Source organism: Rattus norvegicus, chromosome 14 (genome assembly GCF_036323735.1).
Source record: "Rattus norvegicus strain BN/NHsdMcwi chromosome 14, GRCr8, whole genome shotgun sequence".
Lineage (NCBI taxonomy): Eukaryota > Metazoa > Chordata > Mammalia > Rodentia > Muridae > Rattus > Rattus norvegicus.
This window is the reverse complement of record NC_086032.1, coordinates 103240430-103257716: the sequence shown is the minus strand read 5'-3', so window position 1 is coordinate 103257716 and position 17287 is coordinate 103240430. Positions and strand designations below refer to the sequence as shown.

The 17287-nt window shown below is 38.9% G+C and overlaps 1 long non-coding RNA gene across 8 annotated transcripts in view; it reads right to left on the bottom strand.

The window, feature by feature from the left end:
* LOC103693221 (uncharacterized) overlaps positions 1-17287 on the bottom strand; it is a 160197-nt gene that overhangs the window by 129643 nt on the left and 13267 nt on the right. The window contains exon 1 of one of the 8 annotated variants that reach the window (XR_005493505.2): positions 1269-2582. The exons of the other annotated variants lie outside the window; for them this stretch is intronic. This is a non-coding gene — a long non-coding RNA (uncharacterized LOC103693221). Of the gene's footprint in view, positions 1-1268; positions 2583-17287 lie in introns of those variants that run through there. 8 annotated transcript variants of the gene reach the window in all.

The window sequence follows — 17287 nt, the reverse complement described above, 5'->3', positions numbered from 1 at the left end:
CAACCAAGGATCCAGTTTTTGAGCACATGGTTCCCAGTTGGAGACAGTGCTTGAAAACCTAATATTATTATCAATTTTCAAAAAGCAAAGCTATGCAAACAAGCTTCAGTTCTTTCTTGCATGAACAGACTCAGTGTGAGTCTAGAGTATGCCCAGATTTTCTACTTTTTAACATCTAGACTGATGGGTAAAGGCAATCAGATCCATAGCTGTGCCTCAAAGAGATATGACTCAGCCATATGTTCCCGAGCTTGTCCTGCTTCTAAGCAATGGGGGACTCAGCTTTGATCAATCTCTTTGTATAAGGTTTTGCAGTCCCTCCTTTGAGCAGGGGGGCATGGCTAACAGTACAGAAAAAGCTGAACTAATTTAGGCCTCTATCATTCAGTAATTGTTAATTTAAGTTGAGATTCATCTCTTTCCCCTGGAAATGGACATAATCTACATTCTGTGCACCGCCCACAGAGCTATCAAGCTCGTGGATTATTACTGATTTGCTTTACCCTGCCATTATGTTGGCTTTCTTGGGTTTCATCAAAACTTACACTACCTCATGGCAGTATATCTTTTGTATGTCGTAAGACACAGCAAGGTGGACGACTTAGTCTCAAGGACTAGACACATCCAGCTATTCAAGAATTCCTCCACTTACATTTTTCTCTTAGGGACTTTGGTATGTCGAAAAAAAAAGCAGAGAGCTCACACCCAGGCTTTCTGACAAGTACCATTTCTTCTTGTTTCAGGTTTGTGCAGAAACAGAAACCTTCCAAGCAGATGGCTTCTCCCGGGAACATTAAAAGAACACAAGGATAAACTGCAGGCTGTTCCCTTCTCATGGAGGCAAATCATGGGAACCAGAATTAGTTGCTGGTTACTTCTCACACACACACACACACACACACACACACACACACACACACACACACACACAAAGTCAGGACCCCAGTCCATTAGATGTTGACTGTGGCTACAATGATCCTAGTACAACAGATTAATGCTCAACTTCTGACAGCACCCACAAAGAAAGCGAGATTTGATATTGCAGACATCTTGTATACTCTCAAGAAATACAAATTAACATTGGCAGTGAGTTCTGTGTATTAATCCTTGAGGGTCCGTGGCAGTATTACGGAAAGTCAGTGAGATCCAGGATGACAGTTTTTCAGTGATGATGTTCAGATCCATTAACATTTAGAACGTTTAAGTTGCATTGTTATTTATTGATGTGTTCTGTATGTGTACATATGTGTGTTGGGGGTGGTACTTACATTTCACATTGCCTGTGTGGGGCTTATCGATCAACTTCTCCATATCAGTTGTCCCATTCCCAGGGGTTCCAGGACTCCAACTAAGATAATCAAGACCGGTAGCAACTTCACTAACCTTAATCATCGCCTTTAATTATAAAAAAAAGTAAAAACATGTTCTGATTCATCTAAAATCCATCCTCTAGCCTCATGCTACCACATGATGTCCCCACTCCAGGTCAGCGTGTGAGCCTGGTGTTGGTACCAAGTGCTCACATCAATTTTGAGCTCTCTCTCTTCTGTTAGGTGACGATGTCCTAATGTTAATGAGACCGTGATCATCATTTGTCTACTATTGAACTCTTGTTGGATTCTTTTGCTAATTATGAAGACAAAACTTTTTTTCCCTACAGTGATCAGCTATAATTGAAAGATATTTTTACAGACTAAGATTTTAGCTTCCTAATTTATTTAATAAATCCAGAATGTTTTGACATCATAAAAGTGACAGTGTGGTGGAATAATGTTCTACATTAATTGTCACAGGCTAATGAGAAAAGAACAGAAGAAGGCTTAGGATATATATTTTTTTTGTACCAAATGAACAGTAAATGACATCACAGAACATGGTAAAAGTTACAAAGGGTTTGTAGTTCAAGTAAAGAATTATGATTGAATAATTAAATTATGCCAGAGCACTTCGCATATCATATACAGTATAAACAACTAAACTTCAAGAAATTCAAGCATAGCAATAAATACCATCCTGGTTGCCCACGGGTATTCTGTGCAAATGTGTCTTTATGTAATACAATTTACAGCAGTTCTGGGGGATTAGACAGAAATAAACAATGAAAAAATTCCATTAAATTATATTCCAAAATTATTTTTGGTTAAATTTTGGGCGAACTGCCACACAACTGAGCCCATTAAAGCCCTGAGTTGTGGTTTCAATTTGTTACTTGTTTCAAAAGGAAACACTGATTACAGTGATGGCTGAGATCAAGGAATGATCCATTGGACTCAACAGTACATATACACAAGTTGACGGAAAGTGAAATAAATGCTTATATGTACTTCTTTATATGATTAAGCCCACATAGATCATTCAGTTCAGCAAAATACTGAGACATTATCTGTCACATTAAATTATTTTGAGGAGTTATGCCTGCATATTTTACTTGGATATATCAAAGTGACCAGCATGTTTGTACACACTCAAATAAAATACATGGCGAAAAAAATAAGACAACAATGAAGACTTATGGCAATGTTTATATTTCCTACAAAAATCTTTTATTTCCGCTCAGTACTATAAAGCTTTCATGAATAAAAGTTTTAGTCATGCAATTTAAAATTATAAAATATTTATACATATATATTTTAGACATTTTTGTATGTATGGGTTTATTTTGAGTAACATTTATGTTAAAATTATGAATCTATATATTCAAAATCATAAAACTAGTAAGAAATCAAATAGATGAATGAAAATTTTCTTTCCTTTATTACCCCCTTCCCCCAGAAAACCAAATACACAGAGACAGCTAACAATAGTAATGAGTTTTTATTGTGGAAAAGTTAACCTTAAGTCCTTATTCTTTCACAGTAATTGACTAATAAAGCAAGGAATCTAATGAAGCTGTAGTTATTCATGACCATGAGGTATCACTTGCACAGAAGTCAAAGGCATTGAGTTGTGGCTCAGAAGTGCTCGTCAAAATGGAAAATGTTTTAGCAACTGCCACAGAAGGACAACTACTCCTCCACTTGTAGTGAGACGTTGCATGGACTCCTGAGAAGTATCCTTTCTATGGAAAATATTTGCTTCCTCTCCCTAATCCCCACCACCCTCTTCTCTTCATTCTCTTTCTGTTTCTTCTCCCTTCCTCCTCTTCTTCTCTAATTCCTACCTTTATTTCTATCTTCAACCCTTTCTTCACACCACATGACCCTGGCATCTCTCCATCAGTAGAATGTCTGGCCTTCATAGAATGATCTCAATTTCCTTGTCCAGAGAGGAAAGAATAAACATTTCACTGGTGTTACAGGAAGGTTGTTGCTCTCCTTTCCCAGAGAATCTGAATTGTTTAGTCCTGAATGACAATCTCTTCTGGAAAGAATGAATATGGAATCAGAACCTAAGATCTTTCCAAATAAAACATGTATTAATTGAATACCTACCACTATATAAGGGTCAGAGCTGTAAGCAACAATTAAAAACAAGACTAAGAGAGTCTTTGTTTTCAAATTGCATGTACAAAATCTAAAGTCATAATTCCAGCTAAATAACAAATTAAGATGACTATAGAAAAATGCCTAAATGTAATGTAAATGTCTATCAATAAATAGTGGAGACAAAATTGTGAGGAGATGGGAGTAGAGTTGTAATTGTGTTAAAATCTCATAAGAATTCACACATTTGGTGAAGACACAATGCAATGGAATTACTATTGGGTGAAGGATTATAGTAGTAAGCTATTGTGACTATCGTACACTGGGCAAATCAACAAAATGTTCTGGCAAGAACTTGCAAGCACTGATAAAGGCTTGCATCCAGAGAAACTCCAAGAATAGTTAGAAATACTAGGTGTGAGCCCAGCCTCCTTTCCTACTGGCCTTTTGCTTGTCTATTATGCTTTCTGATTTTGTAAATTTATAGTGTGTGTGTTCTTGTCTTTTTGTTATTGTTTTGCTTGATTGTTACTTTATAGTTCAATGGAGTTGGGTAGGTGGGGAGTTAGGGAGGATCTGGTAGAAGCTCAGTGAGAGAAAATATTATTTTGTATTTGTTATTTTTCTTATATTTGTATTTGTATTGTATGCAATTTTTTTGTTAAAAAGAGAATAGTAACGGTGGTACTAGAGAGATAGTTCAGAGGCTCAGACTGCATAGTGATCTTTCAGAGGATTCAGACTCAGCTCCTAGTACATCAGCTGGTCACAACTGCCCTTAAATCCAACTCTAAGATATCTAACAAACGACACTGTCTCCTAGTCTCTGTAGGCACCTGCATGCCCATGACTTACACAAACGTACACACACACACACACACACACAGAGAGAGAGAGAGAGAGAGAGAGAGAGAGAGAGAGAGAGACTGGCAGAGAGAGACAGAGAGACAGAAATACAGAGAGACAGAAAGACAGAGAGAGACAGAGAGAGACAGAGACACACACACAGCGCGAGAGAGAGACAGAGACAGAGAGAAATATTACAATTTTGTAAAATTAACAAGATAGGAATATAGGAGAAATGACAGTGTATGAGTAGTCATGGTGGTAGTTTTCACAGCAGAAGACTGTACCTTCATGCCAACAATTGTACAGGGTGTGTGTTCCACCCATCATGAATCTCAAAGATTAAATGTGACAGCTCATGAGTGGTGATTATAAATTGTTTATTTTTCCCTTAACTGTTGGTTTCCATCTTTTACATTTAAATCTGACTTAAGTCTAGGAAACTGCCAGAGATGTGATTTGTGTAGGAAGAGAAAGTCCCCTTTCAGGACAAGGCAGAATGCAGAGTTCTTCTTTGGAACACATGTTTCCAGTTTTGTTGCTTAATTTTGGAAAGAGGTAATTCCACGTCAAAATTAGGCCGAGTGAAAAATGCACACACAGTAATCTTCATTTTCATTATCTGGAGCAGTTCAAAAAGCTAAAAAAATGGAACTATTCTCAAAGAAAGGAATGCATGTTCAGGTAATTACGAATAACAGACGCATCTGGTTATCTTAATTGTTTGGGAATGTCTCAATTAGCCGAGAATGTTTTCATGATGACTCGGAGACAGTGAAAAATTTTCATGGCAGATTGAGTTCAATGGTGAGAGAAAATATAGGCAGCTCATTCTGAAGTCTATTAGATGACAGAATCCATTCAAAGATCAATATCTTTTGAATTTTGTTTTAAAGGGAATATAAATGTTCTTTTGAAAAATCTACAGGTAGAAAATACAAACGAATACAAGAGACTCTGTGTCTTCATATTGGGCATACACATGCTTACATTGGTAGTGGAAGTGGCCACTTACAGAAGACTTACCACTGACCTGCAGTAGCCAGCACTGTTTATGACGTGGGTAACCCAGGCTAAGGTAACATACTTCGATCTCACAGACAACATCAAAACCACAGTTCTGTTTCTTAGCAGAAGTCATTCTCTCACTGCGATTTGTGTCTTGAGTTTCCCATGGAGTTTGGATTAACTCACCAGAAGTTTCAAAATGATTTAAAACTTTATGCATGGGATCTGGTTTCGGATTGGATATTTGTACAGCATTAGGGCCACTACTTGTTAACATTGGTTTGTTTATAGTGTGTTGACAAGTTCTCATGTACTGGAATCTTGGTCTCCAATGAGGCACTAGTCAGATAGGAAAGGTTTTAAGGGGTGGGAGAAAGCAATTAGGTCATGAGAAATTCATCTTCATGCATATATTATTACTGAATTACAAGAGCTAATGGGTAAGTTCTTAAGAGAACAGGTTGTTAGTAGTGACTCTAGCATTCTACTCATATCCTGTGCACATGGGTAGTCATTTTTTTGGGGAGGGGCGCACTGTCTTTTCAGTGACACCAGCTACCACAAGGCCTTCACCAGACACAAGCCACAAAAATGGCCAACGCCACTCTTCTAAATTGCTATTAATGAAGCCTTTCCTTACAAAGAACCAGTTCTCTGCATTAGTGCACAAAATCTCAGCATGGACAGTCCAGACTTCCAGACTTGTTTATGTCTCTTGCCACTCTGGAATTGCCCCCAGCCTGTCTATCCTGCACTTTGATGTTCCCAGTAGATCTAACTTGGTTTAAAGCCTGCATTTTTGGCCTTCACATTCTTTATTTTTAAAAGAGAAATGTATTTGTGGACTTTGGGAAAGCACGTAAGCAATTAAGAGGTCAACTTATCAAACTTGGAGACCTCCTTCTTGCATGAGAAGACTCCCTACTTACTATATGTAGGTGTATCGTGTGTGTGTGTGTGTGTGTGTGTGTGTGTGTGTGTGTGTGTGTGCGAGAGAGAGAGAGAGAGAGAGAGAGAGAGAGAGAGAGAGAGAGAGAGAGGTGTAGGTGAAAAGTTGTGGCTTCGTCTCCTGCTACAAGGGACATTTCTAGTGCAATTGTATAGAAGTGCTTCAGGAGCAAAGGTCCATATCTTGACAAACAAGCTCTCAAACAAGAGAAACTTGATTACACTAAAGAATTTAGGAACTCCTGGAAAGTTCTAATGTTACTGGTTACCTTTGCATATGAAATACTATCAGTGCTAAACCCTATAACTAGAAGAAATATATACCTGAGTTAAATTAAGGGGCAAGTGGGCGCCAAGTAAACTCAGATCAATACTATCTGATCCTCCTCCTTGAATCAGAATATGGGATCCTCCTCCAAATCTTCCTTTCCTATTGTGATAAGCAGGGAAAACATGCATGTTATTCAATAAAAAATAGCTTATGAAAAAGCCAGTCTCAATTTTCAGTGAACACACACACACACACACACACACACACACGTATATATATTTATCACAAACATAGATTATTAAAGAGAGAGATTCAAATGGAAGAGAGTAGAGAAATGGGGAGAAGTTCAGAAAGTGGATGCTTAACTCAGTGTAAAGGCCATGTCTGATTTTTCTTTCGATTTTTTTTATTATTCAAAATACATCCCATTGTATGTATTGTATATTGAGCAATTTCTTTTCAAAAGAACCATTTTGCTGTCTTGGAGGCCAGACTTACAAAGGTATGAGTTCAAACATCTAATCACTAGCATGTCACTGTGAAGTTCTAGACCTTTCAAATAACAAAGCACCATGCATCTGGAATTAATGCATAAAATGGTGGTACTAGTAGATAATTCTTAAGTATTCTCTCTTGCTTTTAGATTGCTAACTAGATTAACGTTTCCAGCAGCATTTGAACAACTCCTTTTTAGCTTCCATGCAGTTTTTCCCATGTTGGGAGATAGAAAACTTCCACTTTCATAGACCACAAAGAATATTTTTGGTTAATGAATAATGTTCTGTGTCAGTTATCTTTCCACTGCCATAACAAAATGCCTGAGATAATCAGCTTATGAAAGGAAAGTATTATGTGACTCAGAGTTTTGGAGCTTTCTGTCCAGGCCTTGTTGCTGGGCCTTTTGTATCCTGTCAGGGAGTGCACGGTAAAGGAAACTGCCAACATTGTAGCTGAGAAGCAAAGAGAGAAAAAGAAAAGAGATTTAAAGCTAGATCTCTGTGACCAATAGAATGAATAGGCTGGGGATATTTTTGTTGTTTTATTTGGTTTTGTTTTTGTTGCAGGGTCTCTTTGGAGCCCAGCCTATCTTTGAAGTCATGGTGATTCTTCTGCCTCAGCTTTCTGAGTCCTGGGATTCCATCCTGGGATGTATCACTAAAGCTTGCTTGTAATAACTCAATGGTCCTTTGGAAGGCCTGCTTCCAAGGACCTATTTTTTCCCCTCTAGTTTCCACCCTAAATGTCCCTGCAGTTCCCACCACTGTTACAGGTTGGCAACGGAACTTTTAACAGAAAGCCTTTGGGGAATATTTAAGATTTAAACTGTGGCGATGGGCATCTTGTAGATATAAAAGCTATCTTTAAGGGAAATCATTTTCTCAACCTTTGTTTACTTCTAATTCCCTGGTTTGGGATCCCCAACTTTAATGCCTAGCACTGCTGTCAAGGGTCCAATTTTTCCTTTGGATCTTCCAGGATGACTGTTCTTATAAAATCCTTTGCTTTCCCTTTCCTCAATACCCATCTCTTGTGCAAGTTCACTCAAGTCCATGTCCTTACCACACAAACTGCTGTGAGACCTCGGGTTACTCTTTTTAGCACTTAACACTTAGCATCTCAGAAGAGCAGAAGTATTTTGTTTGATAGCAGTTCCTGGGGTTGTTAGTCAGACCCAGTGCTGCTTGTATTACTGTGTGAGTTGAACCTTTTAGGACAAAAAAATTGTGTTTCATGCATTGAGCAGTTAAGGTAGCCTTAGCGGACACATGCCTACCAGGATGTAGTCATACATAGATTCTTCAATGGTGGTTCAGGGTACTTTCTATAGACCACATGGAAATGTGAGATATCTTTCAAATGGCAAATAAGTGGCTAGTTTCACTATCAAAGTAAAATTAAAGAGAAGTCTGCAATGAGAGGAATAAACATACAGCTTCTGGAGACCAGTGATTATTTATCATAATGAGGAAAAATGCTACAAAAGTTGATCACACATTTTGTCGGTTAGGTAAAAATGCCCCCACCACTGCTGCACACATTGATGAAGAGAAGACTAGAATTATCAGACAAGTGACTGAGAACACAGTAGAAATGGTTATTCCTTTAACCCCAGCTCTACATATTCTCACTGTAATCTTGATGCCAGAGTGAGATCCTCTTAAGTCTCTCTCTCTCTCTCTCTCTCTCTCTCTCTCTCTCTCTCTCTCTCTCTCTCTCACACACACACACACACACACACTCTCACACACACACACTTACACTTACACACACATTCACACACACAGACACTCACACAGACACTCACACAGACACACACTTACACACACACACTCTCACACTCACACACTTACAGACACTCACACAGACACTCACACACACACACACTCACACACACACTCACACACTTACACTTACACACACATTCACACACACAGACACTCACACATACACACACACTCACACACACACACTCACACACTTACACTTACACACACATTCACACACACAGACACTCACACAGACACACACACACACACACACACACACACACAGCCTCATGGCAAACAGTCACAGAGAGCTGTTCTCAACTTGTAGGAAGCTACCTGGCCTCTCTGAACCTCTATTTCTACAGCAGAGAAGTATAAGGACTTAGAGAATGAGTCAAATTTATTGAAATTCAAGTAACACAAGAGTCGGGTTTGAAATCTACATTGTGAGTAACTAAAATGTCTTTAACATTAATACACATATCTTGTCCTCATATCCAACCTGATTTCCTCAGAAAAGTTGTACAAAAATAAGTTCTTTGAACACAACCCCAAATCAATTTCATCTGCCCACTGACCTGCCCTAATTTTCTGTCTCTGACATAATTAGCTCAGCTGAGAGTGCACCCGAGAGGTGGTATTACAAGTAGACTCCTTGTCCTCCTCACTCATGTGGAAGCAGATGTACTGGTCAAGGCAGAAATCACACTGCTGCCTCAGAAATGGAGCAAATGAGCAAAGAGCCAGAGCTGTGCTGTGGGTTCCGTCCACACCACTCCGTGTATGTATGCATCTGAGGACCATGGAAACTAGCGGGCCAATACACTTTATGACATCTACTCAGCAAGTTGCCCTCTCCTGATAGAGTTGCTTCAGTTTGAAAATGGAGAGTGGGATGCTATGATAGACTAGAGCCTCAGCCCATGTAACTCCTAGTTTGGGAATGTTTTCTCTTGGGAAGCTATAACCTTCCTGTGCTCTTAGAGAATCAGGTCATCTAGGAACGGAGTAATCTTAGAAACTTGCACCATGTGGTACCAACAACTATTGTTGACATTTGTCCTGTCAAGTTGAGCCTGGACTATACCTTTGCTTGTGATGGAGCATAGACTAGGTCACATAATTGCTCTCTGTGATTTGCACTCCACTGCCCTGTATAACTGGCCTCCACCAAGACTTTACCCTATTTCCTTCTTTGTCTTTCCATCTTTGTCCCTTTCTCTCTCTTGTTCTACCTCTACCTTCCTTTTGCTTTCTATCTCTGCCACTCTATCCAAAATGACTGTACAGGAAAGGTTGTTTTCTACTCATGCAAAGTTAGGGTCAATGCTAGACATGTTGGCACTGTTCTTAATTCTATTGTGAGTTACAGAACTCCCAACCATTTGACCTTATACATGAATATTAAGGCCCCAATAATAAGAGTGCTATGTCTCGTGCATAAAAAAGAAAGATCATTAGGGTGAGGGGTCTAGTTAGATGAGCACATCTCTGACAAATTTACTCTGAAGTGAAACACTTTAAGTCAAAGTAAATAAAAATTTTGCTAAGCTTCACCTCTAAGCAACAGATATTCAAACGTATATGCTAATTGGTATACTATTGTCAGTTCAAATGGATAGCCACAGATGAGGTAGCACTTTAATGGTTCACACCCCACTTTTAGAATGTTTATTTTTATCCGTTTAATATTTTATTCAATGTTACTGTACACATGACACAGTGGAGGGAGAACAAGCCACAGTCAGAGAGGCCTGGAAAACACACACAAGAGGATTGCTAATAGACAAGTCTTGGCATTTTGTGCTGAAAAAATAATGGAATTTTAGTGTATAAGGGCTTAATTCCTCAGAATTACGTCACATCCACTGATATTTAGTTCAGTGGGGCAGAGAAAAATTATAAATGAAACTAAAATAGTATTCTTTAGAGAATCCAGGAGGAGCTTAATTAGTTTTGGAAAGCATGAAGAGAGAAGATGGAAATGTGTGACACTTCCTGGACTCGCTGGCTGCAGGATAAGAAACCATCCAAGTGGCAAGTCATTAGCTTCTACCTAAATAAGCAGCATCAGGATTGTGCTGAGTTACACCTACTGACTCTTGCTTTGAGGACACCAATATTTGTGTCCTGTGCATGTTTCACTGAGTCTTGATGACAAACATCTTCATAGTGTTTAGTTGCTGAACTGCTAGATCTAAGGGTATTAGGGTGGTATCAGAAAATGAGAGTTCTTATCACTACTCCCCAAGAGTGAAGATCCAGGGCAGTGTGTGCTAACTTTGGTATATATCTTGACTCTGTAGCTTTTCCATTATGAAGGGAGCCTAGTTCTCTGCCTCATGAATAAAGATTGACTTTAGGACTTAATTTGGCCAGAGGGTTAAGACAGGAACAACAACACATCAATTTAGAGTCTGAGCCTCAAGAAATATTTGTTTTTCTCTCTTCCCTTCTAGATAAAGGAAAAGAGATCATAAAGTAAGATAACAGAAGTCAGTCAGTCATTTGAGCTAGTCAAGACTTCAGACACGTGTCTTAGGATTTCCAATGCTGTAAAGAAAAGCCATGACCAAGGTAACTCTTGTAAAGGCAAACATGTAGTTAATGCTGGTTTATAGTTTCAGAGGTTTAGTCCATTATTGTCATGGTGGAAATCATGGTATCATGCAAGCAGACATGGTGCTACATCTTGATATGCAGGCAGCTAGGGAAAGACTTTTCCACACTGGGCACAGTTTGAGCATAGGAAGGTACCTCAAAATTCACCCCGCACAGTGACACACTTCCTCTAACAAGGCTACACCTCCTCCAACAAGGCCGTACCTCCTAACAGTGTCCATGATCCAAGACTATTCAAACCATCACAACAGGAAAGAACCACTGAAAATTTCAAAACCTCCAACTGCTCTGTAGCTGAACTTGGATACACGAGTATTCTCTGCTCAGATTCATGATGCGGCCCAGGGCCTCAAATACAATAATAAATAGCTATTGTAGTAAGCTACATGATTTGAGAATTTCTGGTTATAATGCATCTTGTCATAGTAAACATCAATCTGATACAGACATCCTTGTGCCAGGTAAAATGGGCTCCTCTGTGATATTGATATAATTCACTTTTGGTGAAGTGAGTAAGATTTCTCTAGGGTGCTCATGGATATATAGGAACACACACACACAGAGTATATTTGTGTGTATATTTATGTATGTTTATGTGCATATATACATATCTGAGCAATATATATCACATGTATGGATATGACTGACTTTATATATATGTATATATTGATTATTTACATATCTATATTACTATACACCAATTATGAAGTATGATAAGCTTATATAGCCTGAGAGGTTCTTCTGTACAAAGCTACCTCCTCATTTCTGCCACAGAAGATTTACCAACAGCAATATTGATGGGAACCTTGCAACTACCATAGTTGGGACCAGGGTAGATTTTCTCAGAAGACTTGGTAACAAATATCATTTGTCACTTAGCCAAGCATGTGTTTTGTTTGCTCACCCATGTTTTCTTTCCTGTTATTATGATACCAGTATTTCTGTATAAACTTTTTCTATCAATAATTGGTCCCTGTATCATGCTTATAGGTTTATTTTAAAATGAGGTTTATTTAAGTGACTGGTAACTACTCATACCTCTATAATTGACTGAAAAGTTGACTCTGTGTAAAACCCAAATTAAATTGAAAGGAAGTCCAAACCTTCATTATAAATTATTCTTCCCAGCTCTACAAACGCTCATTGCACAAACAGCGAAAGCATAGAGAGACAGAGTTCACCCTCATGCAAAAAATATGTTCAACAATTACGGACCAAAATTTATAGCAGAGGACGAATGTTCCTCTTTCTTTGCAGTGACACTAATAAAAGGAAAGGAATATAAGTACTGCTTAGTGTGGGCTTGGAAATGCCTACATTTTAAAATTAGAATAGTAGCATTTTATTTCTGGACAGGCTCTACTGATCTTTTTACACGGAGCGACAGACAGGTTTAGAGGGGCATGACCTCATCGCAATGATCTGAGCTTCAAAGGCTGCTCTTCAAACCTCTCGCTGATCATCTGCCCTTCTACCACCCCAAATTAAACATTTGAAAGTTTTGAAGCCTTCTTGCTTTACATGAAACATTTTCCTGCGATCCTTCAGTCAATTACCCGAGACCAAAAATATCTCCCACCCCCCATTTGGCCCATAGCACCTCCACTGAGAAATGCTCTACATCCATTGGTGGGGCCTCTCTGCATACTACAGCATCAGAGGAACAAAGTCATGATGATGTAGAACAGCCGACATCCTCATGTCTGCATATCAGCAGAACTCTAGCCTCTTGATCTGCAGGCAGTTTCATAAACATTCCAGATGGCAGGCTTTGCCTGAGGAAGAATGGATAATCACACTGCCCTCCCCTCCACACAGTAATAAAATAAGGCCATGGTAGCACAGAAGCCTGAGCCTGCCAAAAACACTGAGCGGACTGCTTAGAACAATAGGACTGAGGGGTTGCAAGGCATATCAACACCTTTGAGAGAAGGTAGCCTGCTTTTCTACAAAACATACAAAATCAATTGTGTTATGTAACAGCTCTGCTAAAAAATAAAGCCCCCCAAGGAAAGCAACAACAAAAACTCCATCGAAATACTGTCTTTTTCAAGAATTTAGTGAAAAGAAAATTTAAATTAAAGCTCAGAAATAAAATAGCCTTTGCTGGCCAGCATTCTGAACTCTGCACCCATAGCCTGAGATGTATGTATATCAAAAAAATAATGTTTGTAACTAGTTGCTAGAAATTTTTTGGTTGGATTGATATCACTTTAAGGATTATGTGTGGAACTCTGATGAGTAGGTAGAGGGGTCTAGCCTGGACCATGTAGGAATTGAGGTGGTAGTACTGAGGCCTAACTCTGAGGACAACCATTACAGCCTCGCCCTCTCTTCTCTCAAGTTTGTGAAAAAACATTCACTCCTTTTGCTTTTTGAACAATGCCTTTGGCTCTCTGGGCAAAGGACCCTCAGGTTGTATGTAAACTAGTCCTAGGGAACGAGTTTTCTCTCTTTTAACATATTTGATTTTCCTGTTATGTGACCCAGACATTTGAGAATCACAATACGGAATGCACTTAACATTTACCAAGCTAATTCTATGCAGAGCATAGATTTTTTTTCAGGGAAGTGTAGCTGTTCTTTGTTTTTTATACCGCCACAGTGGATACGTATTATTACAGGATTTCCCAAACTCAAGAAATGTGTAAAATGAAGAGAAAGCCCTGGTCAAACCATGGATGTAGATAGATAATGGTGCATTAGTACAGATGTGTTGATCAGAATAAATGTACTTGTCTGCTAGGGGATGATGTGTATGAGGATGGGAATGCGAGGGAAGTCTCTCTACCCTCTACCTGTGCATGGGTAAGGGGTACTTGCGTGGCCATCAGAGGTCAATCTGTGTTGTCATTTCCCTCCTTCTGCCTTTGTGTGGTTCTTGGGGATGGAACTCAGCTACACAAAGACTAAGAATTATGAAATATTCCCAGGACTTTTTTCACTGATTTGATTCTCATTTGAAAGCAGTCAATATTGTTTGGAAAAAGACCTACAGATGTGCCTAGTCCCTCAAGGAAGTCTCAGGTGACCACATTTTTATCTGGAGTGAAATCTATACCTACCCTGCCAACTTTTTAGGACCTTCTCTTGAATGAATAGGATAGTTTGAGGTGAGTTACAGATGTTTTGAGAAAGCTTTAAGTGTTAATAAAACAGTTGCAGACAATCAAACAAACAGCTTAAGAAAAACAAAAACAATACAAATGTTGAAGGAAAACCAAAAGAAAATTATAATTACTTCCTTGGAGATCTAAGAGAAAATACTGAGTTATTATATGATAACAACTTGCTGTATAACAACCATCCTGGAAGGAAAGACTGAGTGGAAATTAATTATATACTTGTTGAATTAGGAAAATAATCATAAATCAGAAGAGGAAAAGTTAACATCTAAGAAGACACTGCATACAGAAACAAGGTTGTGAAAAAATGAACAGGTAAGTACATATAAGGCTTGGATTCCCAAGTACAAGTGTTAGAAAGAAAATGGTCAGGACACTGACAGGGAAGTCCCTCTGTGCTGCAGAGGAGGAATTGCCAGTTTTCAGGTCTCTATGGGGTATCTAATAAATTTAGCATCTGAAATGTCTTCACACAAAGTCCATGTCTGACATTATAGATCAAGAAAGATAAAATTAAAATCAGAAATACATCCAGAAAGAATAATAGGTAGAGTAAAATGAGATAAAACAAACAAAACAAAACAAAACAACAAAACCCTCAAGAGTTAGGATGCTACTTATTGTTGAAGTTTAAAGGTGTACCAGGTATTAAAGGCTTCTTTCCAGTGCAATACTCAAACCTGGGGAAATGACTGGACCATAAGTCCGTCTATATCAATGTATTAATTCGTGGATTCATTCATAAGTTGGTGATTTATGGCAGTAAGGTACAAACTTCCTGAGGTGCAGCCTGGTTGGAAAAGTAGGCAGTGGCAGCGGAGAGGAGGGGGACATGCTCTTATCTAGGTCTCCTCAGTGTTTAGTTCCTCTTTGACATTAGGGGAGTCGCTTGATGCGCAGGACACTCTGCCTTACCATAGGCCTGAGAGTGATGGGGCCAGTGAAGCAGAGTGAAATGTTTGAAACTGTGATCTAAGGAAGTCACTGATCCTTTTCAGTTGTTAGTGCTAACTGTTAACATCAGTTACAAAAAAACACAGCTCCCTTTTACAGAGAAAAATTGGAACATATAATAATGAGGAGAAAGAAGAAAAGTCCATTTAAATTATGAGAAAATAGGTTTTTAAACTTATAATTCTATATCTAACAAGTTCTTTGTTAGTAAAATAACTGTCATTTTAGGCACTCAAAAGGCTACCTTTCCCCTGATAAAACATGACATCTGTCTTTCATAAGAACTCTGCCCAGGAAGCTGCCACTGGTTTATTTAGATCCTAAACCCAAGTAACTAAACCAACATAATAAGAAGGCGTTGGACTTCTACACAAGTAAGGCTAGGGGAGATGCTCTGATAAAGGGAACACCAAGATGAAAAGGTGCCTAGAGAGAAAAGGTCAAGGGGGGACGGGCAAGTTCATTTGCGGTCAATTATGAAGGGACTGGTGTCAGATACTGCAGCTGAGAATAACTACAGATGGTGAGGGAAAACCAATTTAAATATTTCAGAAAGCGATGAACACGGAGACCAGGTCTTGATAAACCAAGGCTCCAAACAGAAGGGGAACTCTGAGGGATCTCAAACACTGCACACAAGCTTTCTTTCCCTTTGGAACATTTGAAGATAATTGATTCCAGGCAAGAGACTGCAGAGTGCTGTGCAGGAAGAGGAGGACAAAAGATGGGAGCCAGGTTGCCAGAGTAACCAGAAGTTCAGGGGTAGATCCAGTCACAAAAGCAGGTTCACCAAGGACAGCTCAACATTTGGTGCCAAATTCTTGTTTAGGGGTCTAGGGGGACTTGCAGATTGATAAATTGACCAAATCAGGAAGCTAGAAGTCAATCAGTCAATAGCTTAGGGTAAGAATGGAGATCCCTTCTAAGTGTGAGACCAAAGTTGAACTAAATTATTGAGAAACCTGACTGAAGAGTAAGTGTACATTTACCTATTAATATAAACTTTGTGTCACTTCAGGTTCTCCAGAGAAACTGGTCCAATAGGGCATACAGTCATGTGGGCATAAACATGGACATACACACAAAATGACATTCATTCATGATAGGAATTCTCTCATGTAATTATGGAAATAAATAAACCTATAGTGTACTTACTATTGGTTGGAAACCCAGAAATCTCAAATGTGTAGTTCCCAGCTGAATCTAAAAGCCTTAAAACCAAGCTCTTACTAGTAAGCCCACATATGGGGACATGAGAAGACCAAAACCATAGTGTCACTGACAGAGAGTGAATTCTTTCTTAGATCACTCTTGGTTCTGTTGAATCCCTCCAATAGCTTAGATGGGGTCCCATCTATCTTTTTAAAAAGTCATCTTTTTTGCTTAGTCTACTAATACAACTCTAAATTTCATCTTTTGGATGTTAATACTAAACTTAACCAACATAGGCTTGTTCTCACAGACTTTCTCAGTTTGGAAAGAGTGTTGCATATCTATTCTTGGGCAATGCAAGATTCAAAAGATAAATGTCCAGTTGCATGTCTGAACCATTTTCCAAATACAAAGCATTTTACTAATACAAAGCATCTACCTATGGAAGAGATCTAGAGCCAGGCATTCTCTGACTGAGTACATTGTGGATAGTGCTGAAACAGAGACACAGGGAAGCAGGGAGACTCAGGCGTGTACCCAAGGTCTTCACAGACTCTGTGAGGTTACTTTTCTGAAAGTTGACAGAAAACAAGCAGGTAAAAAACTGACTCCTAGAGGCAAAATCTGAGGAAATAGACAGAATCAAAAGGAGAGAACAATCCCTAGGAGCCA